Source organism: Ostrea edulis, chromosome 4, assembly GCF_947568905.1.
Source record: "Ostrea edulis chromosome 4, xbOstEdul1.1, whole genome shotgun sequence".
NCBI lineage: Eukaryota > Metazoa > Mollusca > Bivalvia > Ostreida > Ostreidae > Ostrea > Ostrea edulis.
In genome coordinates, this window is record NC_079167.1 from 41,890,552 (window position 1) to 41,907,478 (window position 16,927).

At 33.8% G+C, this 16,927-nt stretch overlaps 1 protein-coding gene across 1 annotated transcript in view; it reads left to right on the forward strand.

Annotated features, from left to right (window-relative positions):
• The first annotated feature begins 3,446 nt into the window (after window positions 1-3,446).
• LOC125668409 (uncharacterized) overlaps window positions 3,447-16,927 on the forward strand; it is an 85,395-nt gene continuing 71,914 nt past the window's right edge. Inside the window, exon 1 of the mRNA XM_048902555.2 lies at window positions 3,447-3,559. The gene's annotated coding sequence lies outside the window, so the exon portion shown is untranslated. The remainder of the gene's footprint in view (window positions 3,560-16,927) is intronic.

The following is a 16,927-nucleotide window of genomic DNA, read 5'->3' on the forward strand; positions in this document are numbered from 1 at the left end:
TCTGGGGTGTTTGTTAATTACAGGTATCCCAAATGATCAAGCTCATAAAGTTTGAAGCCATACATGAACACCTGTAAATTCTGGATGTCACTACACATGTAGACTATAGTGTTTTCCTTTTCACATGCATTGTTTATATATTATACCCATGCATTAAATGTATCTGTACATGTAATGGTATACACAATGTACATACGAAATTTGCTTTTGTTTGTGTATGACGGTTGTGTGTATTAATGTACAATTTGCGATAATTTCATGAAATATATACATGTATACTCGGTACTTGTACAAAAATATATTACATTGAATATATCCAGAACTGTAAAATATGCTGTATCACGATTCAGGTTTATTTAATTGATGAAATATACATGTACATATATTTTATTACTTGATTATGAAATAAGTAAAATCCCAAGGAAAAATCCGAAACATTCCGAGTAAATAGATTGTTTAGCGTGCGCTCAGCGTTCGTTCACCGTTCACTTTGCGCTCTGCGTTCGCTCACCGTTTACCAAATTGCGTTCACCGTTCGCTCTGCGTTCATTCACCGTTCGCTCTGCGTTCGTTCACCGTTCGCTCACCATGCATTCACCGTTCGCTCACCGTTCAAGTGGGAAAGAAGAATGTTTCAGGGACTGTATATTGAGCTGAATTTGTCAATATTGTTCAATATAACCAGTGAATGTTGATTGATTGGTAAATAATGTTTTGGGGGTTTTGTTTTTACTTCAGTTAACAGACAGTTCAATATAAGTGACATCTCAATATAACAGACGGTTCAGTATAACAGATAGTTCAATATAACAGACAGTTCAATAGAAGTGACTCAATATAACAGACAGTTCAATAGAAGTGACTCAATATAACAGATAGTTCAATAGAAGTGACTCAATATAACAGACAGTTCAATATAACAGACAGTTCAATATAAGTGACTTCAACATAACAGACAGTTCAATATAAGTGACTTCAATATAACAGACAGTTCAATAGAAGTGACTTCAATATAACAGACAGTTCAATATAAGTGACTTCAATATAACAGACAGTTCAATATAAGTGACTTCAATATAACAGACAGTTCAATAGAAGTGACTTCAATATAACAGACAGTTCAATATAAGTGACTTCAATATAACAGACAGTTCAATAGAAGTGACTCAATATAACAGACAGTTCAATATAACAGACAGTTCAATATAAGTGACTCAATATAACAGACAGTTCAATAGAAGTGACTTCAATATAACAGACAGTTCAATATAAGAGACTTCAATATAACAGACAGTTCAATAGAAGTGACTTCAATATAACAGACAGTTCAATATAAGTGACTTCAATATAACAGACAGTTCAATATAAGTGACTTCAATATAACAGACAGTTCAATATAAGTGACTCTAATATAACAGACAGTTCAATATAACAGACAGTTTAATATAACAGACAGTTCAATAGAAGTGACTTCAATATAACAGACAGTTCAATATAACAGATAGTTCAATATAAGTGACTTCTCAATATAACAGACAGTTTGATAGAAGTGACTACAATATAACAGACAGTTCAATATAAATGACTTCAATATAACAGACAGTTCAATATAAGTGACTTCAATGTAACAGACAGTTCAATATAAGCAACTTCAATATAACAGACAGTTCAATAGAAGTGACTTCAATATAACAGACAGTTCAATAGAAGTGACTTCAATATAACAGACAGTTCAATATAAGAGACTTCAATATAACAGACAGTTCAATAGAAGTGACTTCAATATAACAGACAGTTCAATATAAGTGACTTCAATATAACAGATAGTTCAATATAAGTGACTTCAATATAACAGACAGTTCAATAGAAGTGACTTCAATATAACAGACAGTTCAATATAAATGACTTCAATATAACAGACAGTTCAATATAAGTGACTTTAGTATAACAGACTGTTCAATATAATAGACAGTTCAATAGAAGTGACTTCAATATAAGTGGGGCAGACTGTATTGTTAATCCTGATTGATATTTAAATTCTGCCCTTAGTGACTGATTTAACTGCACAGTCCCCATTACACCACATAGTGAAGCTTTCTCTGTCTATTGCAAACACAGAAACCAGACACAGTCTGCTTCCGGTTAAGTTTTGTCTGGTCGGGACGGGTTATATAACTGTATACAGATAAAAGTGTTTATGGGATGAAATTTTATAAGAATCTTGGACCAAGTCACTGTTCATAAAGTCCTTCCATCCCACTAATTCTTGATGGATCCAAATCGCTAGCTAATACATAGCATAAAAGCTGCTTATGATTTAAAGACACTTGCTATAAACAAATCAAACTTATAGATCTGTTTTCAGATATTTCTGTACAAAATGTGAATAAATATGCAAAACGTGAAAATTAATAGCACCATTACAAACTGAATTAATTTCAGAACTTTCCCTTCAGAGACACTTTGTAATCTCTTTTCACACATTGATTAATGATTTGCTATAGGTGCATCATGTTGGTAAATATACATTTATTTAAATTTTTGAACATGCCCCAGTTTTTTTTTTTTTTTAAAAAAACCCCAAAAGTTAATGTAAAAATTGGAACTCTTGAAAAAGAGGTAGAAAATCTTGTAATTAGCATAAAGTGTCTTTAATCAAGGAATTGTGTTACTACCGTATGTCAAGGTCATCCAGGGTGTCGCTAGGGAGTGTAGTGGTTAACACATTCGCTTCTCACTACTGCATCCCGAGCCCAATCCCCAGGATTAGTAATAATGTGGTTAAGCCACACAGATACTTTTGAACAGATGGTGTGTGAAGATTCAGAATGGACCAAGGTGACATTTTAGAATTACATACACTAAAAAGTTCTATGCATAGAATTTTGGAAGGGATTCAAGGCATATCCTTGTCTGGGATAGGGATGGCTACAAAACTTAAAATTTCTGAAGGAAACCCCCAAATAATGGTATATTAATTTGTTGTTTGCAATTAATTTGGACATAATGTATGTTATTAGAATAGTGTTCTAAATTACTTCAACAGATGTCATTATATTTCAACATGTCAGAAATTTCACAGAAAATCGAGACACTAGGAATTAGCTTACATTGGTAAGTAGTGTGACTTATTCATTTACATGTATATGAATAACAGTAGTACTATCTATCTAATCCAGTAAGTTTTGGGTCAACACAATTTTCACCAACAGCCCCTGGGTATGTGAAGTGTATTGAAAATGTGATGGCTCTGTGATAATGACCATTCCCTAAACTAAACTTATTACACACTTCATTGAAATTCATGGGTGACTAATTCACGAGTGGACACATTATAAAGAGTCTGGCATGAGCGACTCATTGATCGGAATTTAATGTGCAATATGAGATTTTAACACTCGCTGTAAAGAGACATCTTTTGAAGGCTTGCCACAGTGTATTGGATATTTGCATTGTGTGCTCTCTGTCATTAAGCAGCTGTTTAGTACTGGTTCTGCATTTCAGGAGCTAGCTAGAAGCCTGTCTGGGGACCAGTGTAAAGCCCCATGCATTTTATGTGGTAAGTGTGTGCATGTGTCCCAGAAATGGACTTGTAGCAATATTCCTTTGATATTTTCATTGACCAAACCGAGTCTTTGGCTGCTGGTATTGAATCCCTTAAAGGTAAGAGTTTTGCTTTTCAGGATCAAAAGTTCATTAAAGAAATAATTAATTATGCGTCACATCTTCCAAATCAAAGTTTACGTGTTAATGAGTTGACAGTATGGAGTTTCCTCAACAGCAAAAAAGTGTATAATATATGCCTACACAAAGTTGTCATAACAAAAGAATTCTGGTTTATAATTGTTGTTTTAATTTCCTATCAATCACCTGCTAAAGGTCGTACTCTGTGGATGATTCTGTTTTATTACTATAAAGAACCTCGATATATATATATATATATATATATGTCATTTCATCAATTCAAGATGATGAAAGTTTTAATTAAAGCATTAGAAGTTGCATTTGATCAGTAATGTTTTACAGACATGCAATTCGATGTCGTGTATTATATTATTAACTTCTTTCTTTTTTTCAATTTGCAAACACAAAATTTGATTCGTAGGTGGGTTGGGAATTCCCGGAAAAATTCTTAATGCAAATAGATCACATTTTATACTAGCTATCATGAATATCTTTAAAAAAACTGATGTTGACTTCAATATACGTTTTCTATTTTGATCTAATGATTTCAAGATAATGTAAAGGCCAAGACATGAAGTAATTTGATTTTAATGTAATCATACTGGTATTATTCACTTCACATAGAAGTTTGGGTTTTAATTGATTTGCACTCGCACGATTTGAAATGTTTTTTGAACATGCTGCATTTTATTATAGGTCCTTTTAATAGGGTGATATTATAATTGATAGTGAATTGCCAGAACTTAAGTATTTATTACTTTAGTGATTTTCATCAATTGCATATTCAAAAATCATAGTTTGTTCTATTAGTATATAATTTAATAGAATACCGACTTGAATGATGAACGAAAGATGAGCGAATGATGTGTGAATGTTAATGAAATTTGGTGAAAGGTTAGTAAATGGTGAGCAAATGCAAAGCTGGAACAGAGTGCAAACACGAGCACAAAGCAAACTTTGAACGCAAGATGAACAATTTATTTGAAATATTAAATTTGGATGCTTTTCTCACATTGTACATATTCCATAATCAGGTTAGAAGAAAGATAAGCAAATTTAATCAAAGATTAAGTTTTGTAGTGCTGACATCACCAGCCTAGCTTAAAAGCTATATTATCACTTTGTTGTGAGCACTTCCTGAAGAAAACAATAAATTAAAAGACCCATGTAATGTCATGCATGCACCGGTACATTGTTTATGACCCGTGCACTGGTACATTGTTTATGACCCGTGTAATGTCATGCACCGGTACATTGTTTATGACCCGTGCACTGGTACATTGTTTATGACCCGTGTAATGTCATGCACCGGTACATTGTTTATGACTTGTGTAATGTCATGCACTGGTACATTGTTTATGACCCGTGTAATGTCATGCACCGGTACATTGTTTATGACCCGTGTAATGTCATGCACTGGTACATTGTTTATGACTTGTGTAATGTCATGCACTGGTACATTGTTTATGACCCGTGCACTGATATATTGTTTAAGACCCATGTAATGTCATGCTCTGTACATTGTTTATGACCCGTGTAATGTCATGCACCGGTACATTGTTTATACATTTCTGTTTCTGAGCTTATGATTAATGAAACAGCTATTGGAGATAAGAAAATTAAGCAGTGGACAATTTAAGAAGATGTTTAGCATGTTTAACGATGTTAATTCATAATTAATCGCCTCAAATACCGAGGCGTGGCATATGTACATGGTCCTTCCCTGTTAATATATTAATAAATATACATAAAGTTGAACTACATCCATTAATGTTATTTCAAAACCAATTTTATTGGATCCTAAATACCTTCTCTTTTTTTTTTTTTTTTTTTTTACACATGTATTTTCAGTTGTTATCAAAGATACAGTTTAATTATGAGTATTGTTTTGTTTCTATTGTATCGTTTTAGAAACAATTTTCTTTCTATGAAATTTTGGGCCCAAGCTTTTGAAAAACTCTGGTTGTTGACTCAGAAACGGAGTAAACTGGAATTTTCCATTCTTCCCAATATATAGTAAAACACGGTTTGATATAGCAAACCTCCAGGGCCGTCCAGCTAATCTTCACAATAAGCATGAATTCGTTGTAAGCCAGTTTTACTGTATATTCAATCTAAACAAAATGCAGTGTATTGATGTATTAAATTACATGGAAAAATAGGGGGAGGAAATACATGCTTATCATTGCTTTCTTTGATTTGCCATGAAGTTATGATACTTTCACAAATAAAATAATTACTTATACACTGTGTTATTTATAAGTAAAAAAAATAAGCCAGAAAATATTTTTTTAACAATGCTGTGAAATAGTGTCACAGAGTTTGTGAAATGTAGTATATTCACACGCGGACAATCAGCACCAATAAACAGATCTAACTAGATTGAAACAAAATTTGTCTTTGACTAGCAATGGATTTCAATACAAATTCAGTAGAATAAACACTGTGAATTAAATGATTCTAATATTTAGAATGCTTTGCATTTTCATGATAAATCAAGAATATCGGGGTATCATCATAGTATAAAATTTTGACTAATGATACACTTAACTTTCACAAGTTATTATTTTATCCATGGTTGTGTGTGTGTGTGTGTGTGTGAAAAAGAAAAGACTTAGTGTCATAATCAGCGCTGTAGTGACATCCAGAATTTACAGGCATGGCTTCAAAGTATACAGCAGCTGTGGTTAGGTAATTAACAAACACCAAATGCTCCCAAAAAGGGTCAAAATAGATGCTTTTAAAGGACATTAATTTAGGTACCCCGTCTCAACATGCCAACAGTAGGAAAAAGGCTCATGAACAGTTTGAAAGATTTAGTAGCTTTGGCATGCAGTGAAGCAAGAGCACTAATTTATAGTTGTGCTAAAATATGAAATTCTCTGTATTCATTTTCATATTATAGAAGAAGTGATAAATCATGATGCATCACCTCTTTATAATGTATGAAACTTGTGAACATATTCCCAAAGGAACTTCGAGTTGTCATATGTGCTTTAGATAAGGCGGTCGGACAGACAAGGGCCCTAATATTTTTTTTCAAAAGGGATATAAAATTGCATTGAAATTCTACAGCATCTTTATCATGCCTTTTACTTTTAAGACATGCAGCTAATCAAATTTTGATTTATTTTAAATTTGTGGATGATTGTGTACTGTGTCATGTGACACTTGGGCTACTCTCCGTACTTGTATTTCTGAGACAAGCAACATGAATAAGGTTATAGTGAGCAATACTTGGATTAGGCAGAGGAAGACTCCTTTCTATTTTGAGATTCATGGTGGGGTGCTTTCTGACTTGTCAGTTTTCTAGTTGTTAAATTTTCTTCTGACTTAAACATAAAGTTTTAGTGACATAGAATTAAATGCTGTAATTTAAATGGAGTAAAGTGTAGAAGGTATATACCAATTCTATTTTGTTGTGTATACATGAAACTGTTCCACGATTCTTTTATACAGGGCAACATTAATTCATCCAGTTTAATTCAGACTAGCTATTGAGATGAATATTATAATGAAGTATATTTGACAAAAGATGTAGGTACATTTCCATATACCTAGTCATGATGGTTTAACAACACCCGATACAAACAATTAAAAACAAAATGATGAAAATGGATGCTGAATTTATGTATATAGAAGCAAAATGAATACATTCACCATGAACTACAATCTTATTTTTGCCTTCCATTTCTCAACAGTGGATAGAAATTTCATAGAGTTATTTAGGGAAGGGATACATATCACAGCTTTGGAACACTCACAGGAAAACAAGTTCCTTAAATTTTCAGAATTCGATATTAATACCAAAGTTGATTATACTGAGCCAGAATATGCAAAGATTATATATTATAGTTATTTGTTTATTCATATATATGAAATAAAATAAATCCTTGGTATAGGCAATAAATAGAAGAAAAAAATTAGACAAAGATTTCACATTTATTCCAAAGTGCTTTCACTCTATGCCTCATCAGTGGAATTTGAAAAACAACAATTGTTGTGTGTGTGTGTAGATATATGAATGTATATTTATAATCGACCCATGCATTGATTTTTAAGTCACCTGAAATAGTCCGTTATCAATTTTACATTTTTATCTTCTTGAAATTGCCAATTTTTACCATTTTTGGTGTGGAACTTCTTTAGGATAAGTGGAATGTAAATTATGGAATTTATGATCTTAACTACCCGGGGCCTCATAGGTGAGGACAAAACTGCAAAACTAAAAAAAGCCAAATTTTCAAAAATCTTCCTTTTTATAATTCCCACACGTTGGAGAAAAACCAAAAGCCCTTTACCAAACTGGTGAAATTCATGGCCCCTTGGTCAGGGGTTTAGTCTCTAGGATGGGGCCAATATGGCCATATAGTAAAAACATATGAAATCTTAGAAAATCTTCTTATTTACTCTAAGACAATTATGTGAGGAAAAACTAAATGCATGGTTATGATGTCCATGAAGATCTCTACTTAAATTGTGAAAATCATGACCTTAGGGTGGGGCCAGTATGGCTCTCTAGTGAAAATGTATTAAATCTTAGAAAACCTTCTTAATGCATGATTATTCATGACCTCTGTATGGGTCAGGGATTCTATTGTGATATTGAATGGGAATTGTATGAATTTTTAGAAAGATCATAAAACTGCACAAAAGACTCCAGAATGAGGCTCCGGGTTAGAATAGGTCCTCAGTACTCCCTTGCTTGTTGTAAGAGGCGACTAAATGGGGCGGTCCTTCGGATAAGACCGTAAAAACCGAAGTCCCATGTTGCAGCGGATGTGGCACGATAAAGATCCCTCCCAATACAAAGGCTGTGGGCGCCGAAGATTTGCCTAAATTTTGCAGCCCTTCACCAGCAGTGGCAGGGTTCGAAATTAGCAAGAAATACTCGCAAAATTCGAGTATATTTGAAAAATAGCGAGTAAAAATAGTGGACACTCGAAAATCTTAGCGAGTGGTGATTTACAAACTATGATCGTATCGTATCCATTTTATACGGTGATGCACTATTCGCTTTTCTTAAATTTGCACTCTGAATCATACAAACGCTTACATGAACAACCGATTTGAACAACGGTCTCTATCCGGATTATTTTTTTTACGATCGTTTAAGAAACTTTGAGTCAAACAAATGCTTTAGAGGTCGGACATCGCATTATGATGAAAAATATAGTCATATGCCACGAGTTCTGTTCACCTATAGGGGTGATTAAATTGAATTCCAAGTATGAGGTTTTTGTTATTCGTTCATCTTAAAAAAAAAATTGGAGTCTATGTTTTACCAAGTCTTCCGGTAGTTATTTTTATCAGAATCATGAGAATGTCCTATCTAAATTAATTTATTGTCATATTGAGGTCGCGTTGTAGTGGTGACATGAGTGCACTGCTCACTGCGTAGACGATTATCAAAAAGGTTCATGGGGCTCGTGATCGTCCTGCTTATAAAACCATGAGTCCCAGATTTGCTTTGAAAAATCACTAGTGACAACCCTGATGTGGCATGAAATTTGAAGACTGGATCTAGACCTGCGTTAAACAGGTTGTGGATTACAGGTGCGATAATCAAGAGACCTAAACATTTGCACCATATGACTTACGTAACTTAATGTCTTGTCCAAACGATGCCTGTTAATTGACCCACTATAGGTTCAGTAATGAATAATGATGGGGAAAATCATTGATTTAAAAAAAACATATGAAGAAAGAGCACTGCTTCATTATTTTTATTTTAGCTTGTAGGTTTTCATTTTAGCCTGTGGGTTTTTTACCCACAGGCTAAAATTAGCCTGTTGTAGAAAAAGTTAATTTCGACCCCTGAGTGGTGACATCTCCTGAGTGAAAGACTCTTGAGAGGGACGTTAAACAATATTTAATCAATCAATCAATAAATGCAAATATGAGACTCTCGACAGGTCTATATGGACTATGGTTTGCAGGTGACCAATAAGGCCTATGGGCCTCTTGTTTTGTTTGTAGCAAATGTCCTTAAAACTCTTGCCATGTGAAATAAAGCAGATTTCATGACTTAAGGTAAAGGACACCTGGGGACTCAACATGAAGTTGTCGGAACAACGGTGTAATCATGTGATATGATGCATCAACCTGTGTGGTTCGTGTGTACTTCTCTCTCTGGTCTATTTATAGCCAGCCACAATATGTCAATTCTTCATGCAGAGCTTCCTTTAGATCGAATATTCAAAGCTTAGAGCTCTATCATGTGATACCAAGAAAATAAGGGCTGAACCCTCAAATAAGACATCAAAAGGCTCCGCAGTTTTTTTCTAGGTACTTCATAAATGAGATCAAAAATTTCTTTAATAGATTCAATTTTCTAAAAAAAAAAAAAAAAAAATTAATTCAAACCATATATCTCTTCAAAGATAAACATTTCAAGAAGCACTATGGAAGGGACTTAAATGATTGTTATGATCTTTTTAATCAATCATTTAATGCTTTCTGATTTTTAAAGTACATAGGATGATATGTATACCTTAATTATCAGCCAGTCTTCACACCGGCACATTGGATGTGTTAGACATATATAAAGAAAAGTTAGATTTAATTTTAATCCTTTTAGTTGAATTTTATTAATAAACCTGTGCTGTACCTTTTAGGTGAAGTGTGTTCGTACACAGTGATTAGCCTATTTCAAAAGTTGAAAGTTTATGAGATATTAACCCCCAGTTTCAGTTAGAATGTAAAGTGAAAATTAGAGTTAAATATTAGCAGAAAATATAAAGGATAAAATGAACACAGTGTATCTTATCATATCACAAAAACTACCAACATTTTGTGATAATTTATTTATATAAGCAAAATTGTTAACAATCCTCCTATTCATCACTTAATTATTCTTTAGAAATAGCATGGTGGCCCCTTGATTAAGGGAGCTAGTTGATAAACATGATTTGAATGAATGCGTAATTGACAGTGAACTGTTACATTATATACACACAAAAACAATACGGAGACAATTTACCAGTCATTCCGTGTGATTCATACAAAGATATGTTATGGTGTTTAACACTTCATACATAATCTGTCTCGAAAAGGTCTGAAACATTTAGAATTGTCATGTTGTCTGGATTTTGTCTCGCCAAAGAAAATTATGTTATTGAATTATGGTGTACTCTTTGGATACGATTGTCAATTTTTATTTTTATTTTTTTACCACTTTGCAAAGTAACTTCAAAGACCTTTATTAAAACAGAAATCAGTATCTTTGAAAACTAAAGATTAAATTGGTGAAATATTCACATCTTTAACCCTGGTTGTCAAAATTGGTAGGAATATTCACATTGACAGGGGATGCTTACTCCTCCTAGGCATCTGATCCCACCTCTGGTGTGTCCAGGGGTCTGTGTAAAATTGCCCAACTATCTATTTTGTATTGTTTATAGGAGTTATGAGATTGATCACTGTTCATTATCTTCACCTTTCATCTTTAAGCCTGATTGTCACAAATTGGCAGGAATATTCACATCTTTAACCCTGGTTGTCACAAAACTATTTTTTGAGCTATGTATGTCAGCATCACTTTATATAACAAGTTAGAAGTCAAGGTCACCTTACTCTATATAACAATTTAGAAATCAGAACTTATTTCAGCAATAGATTTTAAATTCAGCACAGTCTGAGAGCTCAGATGTACTATATTTAATGTAATCATGATTGAGCACTTCTTCTATATATAAGAGTGGATATGTAGAGAATTTTATATATTATAACGCAGATGTAATTTGCAATAGGACATTTTGGGCGTTCTTGTAATTCTCGACCCTGTTTGTTGTTGGTGACACTCTCCCCTGCCAGTTTGCCTGCATTAACACCAACTAAAATTGTAGTGACAAAGAAGTGGGTACATGGCTAATTTGGCCATAATTCTGATTGTGATTTAAAACTATATGAGCACTGTGTGTTCATGCAGATTCCTTTAAAACCTCTCCATGCAAATTTTTCACTTGTAATGTTACGAATTTAAGTTTGTATTTAGAAGAAAGTTCCCTTTGAATTTTGACTGGTGCAATCAGTTTTGAGAATTTTTTTGCATCTGTTTTTCAACAAATCTGAAGTTTTTTCCCTTGGTTTTATACCACTAAATGTTGGTTTTGTATGTGGTTGTGGGTTAACATTAGAGCATTTATAGGTGAGAGCCAGTTAGAGTAAGATATTAGACAGACATACATCTATTTAGAGCTTGCTTCCTGGTCTTTTTTACTACATTGTACAAAATAATTATGCAACACTATGTAAAGGATCCTATCTGTAGGTTTTTATGTGTCTGTCCTTTCTGAGATTTTATGATGATAATGAATGAAGGTGATCCATTAATGTATATGATATTGACGTGGCATTTTTAGCTCTTCTGAGCCAAAGGCTCAAAGAGCTAATGCTATGGCCATTTGTGCGGTGTGCGTAAACTTTTTAGAAAAAGGGCTATAACTCAAGAACCCCTTGGCCAATTTTTTTCAAATTTGTTACAGGGTATCATTGGCCCAAGGGCTTTCATACATACTAAATAGAGGGATGTGACCCTTTAACAAGGGGAGATAATCAGGAAAATACAAACAAAAGTAGTGGTTGCTAAAAATTCTTCTTCTCAAGAACCACAGGGCAGATTATCACCAAACTTACACATAAGGATGAGGATATGTTGTAGATTAAAAATTGTTCAAGGCATTACCCTGGGGCAAAGGGCATGGTCTCAAGGTCACTTCAAAGTTGACCTAAATTTAAATTTTTTTTAAATTTCTTAAATCTTAGATATTTTAGTCATTAAAAGGACTAGGATCATCAAATTTTGAAGTTGATGCATCTTAGGACCTTGTGTCAAGTTGTCTCAAAAGTAGGTCACGGTGACCTACTTTTTGAATTTTGCAGGTATTTATTTTAAAATTAATTTTGATGCATATCTTGGACACTTTGAAGCCTATGATCATCAAAACTTGTCAGTTGGTGGATCATGGGACCTTGAAATGCGTCAACTGAAAAATAGGTCACCGTGACCTACTTTCTGAATTTTATGGCTTATCATTTATAGATATATTTTAAGTTGTTATTTCAAATACCGAGAGGTTTAGAATCATCAAATCTTGTAAGTTGATGCATCTTGAGGCCTTGAAACATATTTATATAAAAGTAGGTCACAGTGACCTACTTTTTGAATTTTGCAGATATTCAAATTTCACATTTTCAATTTTAGATGCATATTTTGGGCACTGTAAAACCTAGGATCATCAAACTTTGTCAGTTGATGCGTCTTCGTCTTCGGTTTGTGTCGACCAAAAAGTAGGTCACCGTGACCTACTTTTGGTATTTGACAGCTAAATTACTATATTTCAGACACTATTTGACCTACAATCATCAAACTTTGTCAGTTGATGCATCTTGAGTCTTCGGAGTGTATCGACCAAAAAGTAGGTCACTGTGACCTACTTTTGGCATTTGACAGTTATATTTATATATTTCAGTCACTAATTGACCTACAATCATCAAACTTTGACAGTTGATGCATCTTGAGTCAACGGAGTGTGTCGACCAAAAAGTAGGTCACATTGACCTACTTTTGGAATTTGACGGCTATATTTATATATTTCAGATACTATTTGACCTACAGTCATCAAACTTTGTCAGTTGATGGGTCTTGCATGTTCGAAGGGTTTCGACCAAAAAGTAGGTCAACTTGCAGATATTCTTGACCTACTTTTGGAATTGGACACCTATATTTATATATTTTCAGATACTATTTGACCTACAGTCATCAAACTTTGTCAGTTGATGCGTATTGCATGTTCAAAGGTGTTGACCAAAAAGTAGGTCACCATGACCTACTTTTGGAATTGGACGGCTATATCTATATCATTCAGATACTATTTGACCTCCAGTCATCAAACTTTGTCAGTTGTTGGGTCTTGCATGTTTGAAGGGTGTTGACGAAAAAGTAGGTCACCTTGACCTACTTTTGGAGTTTGACGGCTATATTTATATATTTCAGATACTATTTGACCTACAGTCATCAAACTTTGTCAGTTGATGGGTCTTGCATGTTCGGAGTTCGCTGACCAAAAAGTAGGTCACCATGACCTACGATTGGAATTTGACAGCTATATTTCAATATTCAGATACTAATTGGCTTAAAATCATCAAACTTTGTCAGTTGATATTTCTTGGGTTCTCAAAATGTGTAAACCAAAAAGTAGGTCACATTGACCTACTTTTTTTGAATTCTTAGGATTTAACTAAAGATTTAGAATACTAAGAGGCTAAGAATAGAAATGGTGGGGTTGTACAATTTATCAGAAGAGCGATTCTAGGCCCTTGGGCCTCTTGTTTAGCATCTCGTGGAATAGTCACCAGCTTTCTACAATACTTGGGTTTTAATAAGGTAGCAGTGTTACCTTTACTAAGCATTTTAGAAGGGGGGGGGGGGGCTCCTGATATAGGAGAGTCTAAATGGGAGCACCTCCTTGTACCAAATTCTATATATATCCTGAAAGCATCAATTATTCATGCATTTTAAGAAATGAATTTCACTTTTGAAAATATGTGATTGTATGAACTGCAACGCTTTGTGCCAGCGTACTTCATAAATTTATATTTTATTTTTACATTCATTCTAATATATAAATCAAGATTCATGTACACAATATTTACATTCATGAGGAAATGGCTATCATTTTTTATTGGTAAAGACAGTCTTCACGAAAACTAAGTGGTCCGAAGACCGAGGCCAGTGAATATTACGGTCGGGTCAGTGAAAATTAAAAATCAGGAAGTCCGATGGGCTTGTAGACTTTTTGTAAGTCACATAAAACATAATGTTGGATTTAGATATTCTAAACGTCTTATTTGCTTAAATTTTCCATCAAAATAAAAATAAATAAAAAAATAACACATAAAGTAAGTGTTTGGACATCGTGGTTTGTTTATTTCGTAAAGAACGATAACTACATGTATACTTGTAATTGTCAAGATAACTTGTACGTTGATCACATGAATATTAAACGAACAACTTGTTGAAACAACAAAAATGGCCATGTTCAGTATCGCACCGCACACCGGTAATTGCTGGTTTATGGCATTGTCCAATTAAAATGAACTTAGTCAATTGCAGTTATCTCTGATTTTATGCAATTTCTATAGTTTATAGAAGTAATTATCTTAGAGAAGGCTACTTCCTAAGGTGCGTTCGGGCTGTTTTCATGTTTGTGAGAAATATGTGAATTTTTAGTCTTGTTGTTTGCTGGCGAAGAGAAAGAGAAAATACTGTTTACGGTGTTGTTTTTCTGGTATCGACAGAAAGGATGTCTTAGGGTGGATATGAATACGAGTAATAACCATAGTTTCGGTTATTTAATTGTACACTTTTACAATGCATTCCATAATATATGTGATAAACATATGAAAATTTAGGGGGCCAGTAAATTTCAGTGTGGGCCAGTAAATTCAGACAGTTCACTAGTCCAACTGGCCAGCAAGTTTTAAATGTTTTCGTGAAGACTGTAAAGATATCGAAGGCAAAAACATTGGAAATGTAGATGTCAAAAAACCCACTTCTCTTCAGTAACTGACCAAGTGACAAAAATTTCATCTCCATTGTATGTGAAACCTTAATTGCTTTATTATTGTATTGAATGTTTCTATTTATTAAAGCGAGCACGTAAAGCTAGGAATCATCAGGCTGAATCGGCACACAGAAACTTCTGTGTGATCAAGAATCTCGAGGAAATGCTAAGAAAGCGCAAATGAAATATGGAATGTTTTCAGATGATTTTATGCCCATGTGGTTTAACACTTACAAATGTGATAAAAAATATGTTGATACAAGAATCCATCCCCAATGATTGTTGCATGTGGTTGTTATAATAAATATACTGTAATGTAAATAGGAGGAAGAATCACAAATATAAAAAATCAAACAATTCTTGTTTTGTTTCCCTGCTTGTTGTAACATTTGTTATGTAGGCAGTGTGAGGGTACCGATGATAGCCATAAAAGAAAAGAAAGTAATAGTCACTTTTGGAAAGGTCTATCTGGGATTCGAAATTGCATGCACTGGAAATTACATTGGCATCTTATGAGAAACGTCAATGTCCATAATTGAATTGAAAGGTTTCTTGTGTGCTGTTATTCCCACATTGCCAGTCCGTCTGCAAAGAGTTCCATGCAACGCAAGCCAGAGAACCAAAAAGTGTTAGCTTTCTTTTTGTTTTATGGAAATATACAAGAAAGAATATGGATGAGAGATTGCAGACCCATTATGTCAAACTTACGTCCATCAAGTTGGGACAGCTAGGCAACATTCATATTATAGACCTGTCACCAGGGCGATTTCCATTTCATGTTTACCCAGGAACCAGTGTGGGGCTGCACATATAAGAGTCTCATTTTCTTTTCATTAGCAAGAATTCCAGATCTGGAGTTATACAGCCTATTGATTTTCTTATAATTGAGAATTTCATTAATCTGTGTCCAGAATCTTGAGAAAGTAATCATCATTCTGACCTGTCAGTTTCTCACGATCTATCTTGATCAAGCTTTTGGACAGTCTAGAAATTGTTCTTAACAAAGAAAAGTATTTATTATAATGTTCAGCCTTTATATGAAATTTGGTATACAGGAAATTTTTAAGCATGTTTATAGCAAAGTTCTAGGGACGAAATATTTTGATTCTCGATAAACATAATTCATTAAATAACGATGAATTCATAGCATGATTTGAAGTTACAGATAATGAAATTACATTCAATTTGGTGCTAAAGCACGAATTCATTATCAGCAATTTGCATTAACCATGTTTTACTGTATAGTTCTTTCGAACTACAGTATGTTTGTTGAGCAACAGTTGTATTGGTATGAACCAGTCTCCATTATAAGATGAAGATAAATATTGAGAGTTGGCTTCATATACATGTAAGTGGGAGAAATGTATGAATAACAAATTTGTGTAAATGAAACTCTGCATGGAGACAACATGCTAGATTTTTTAAAGTATGCTATTATACAACAGAACTGTGCTGATTTGGAAATGTGATTATTATAGGCCATATCATTAGGGTATATGATTAAATGCAATTTTATTATTAGCCGAATTGCATAGCAAATCTCGGCTTTTAAATTGGCGAAGGATGGGTGTCCAGTCGGGTGGGTGGGTGGGTGGCGTCCACAATTAGCTTGTCCGGTCTCTAACTTTCATACTTTTTGGTGCATCTTTGTGAGACTTACATAACATGATCACATC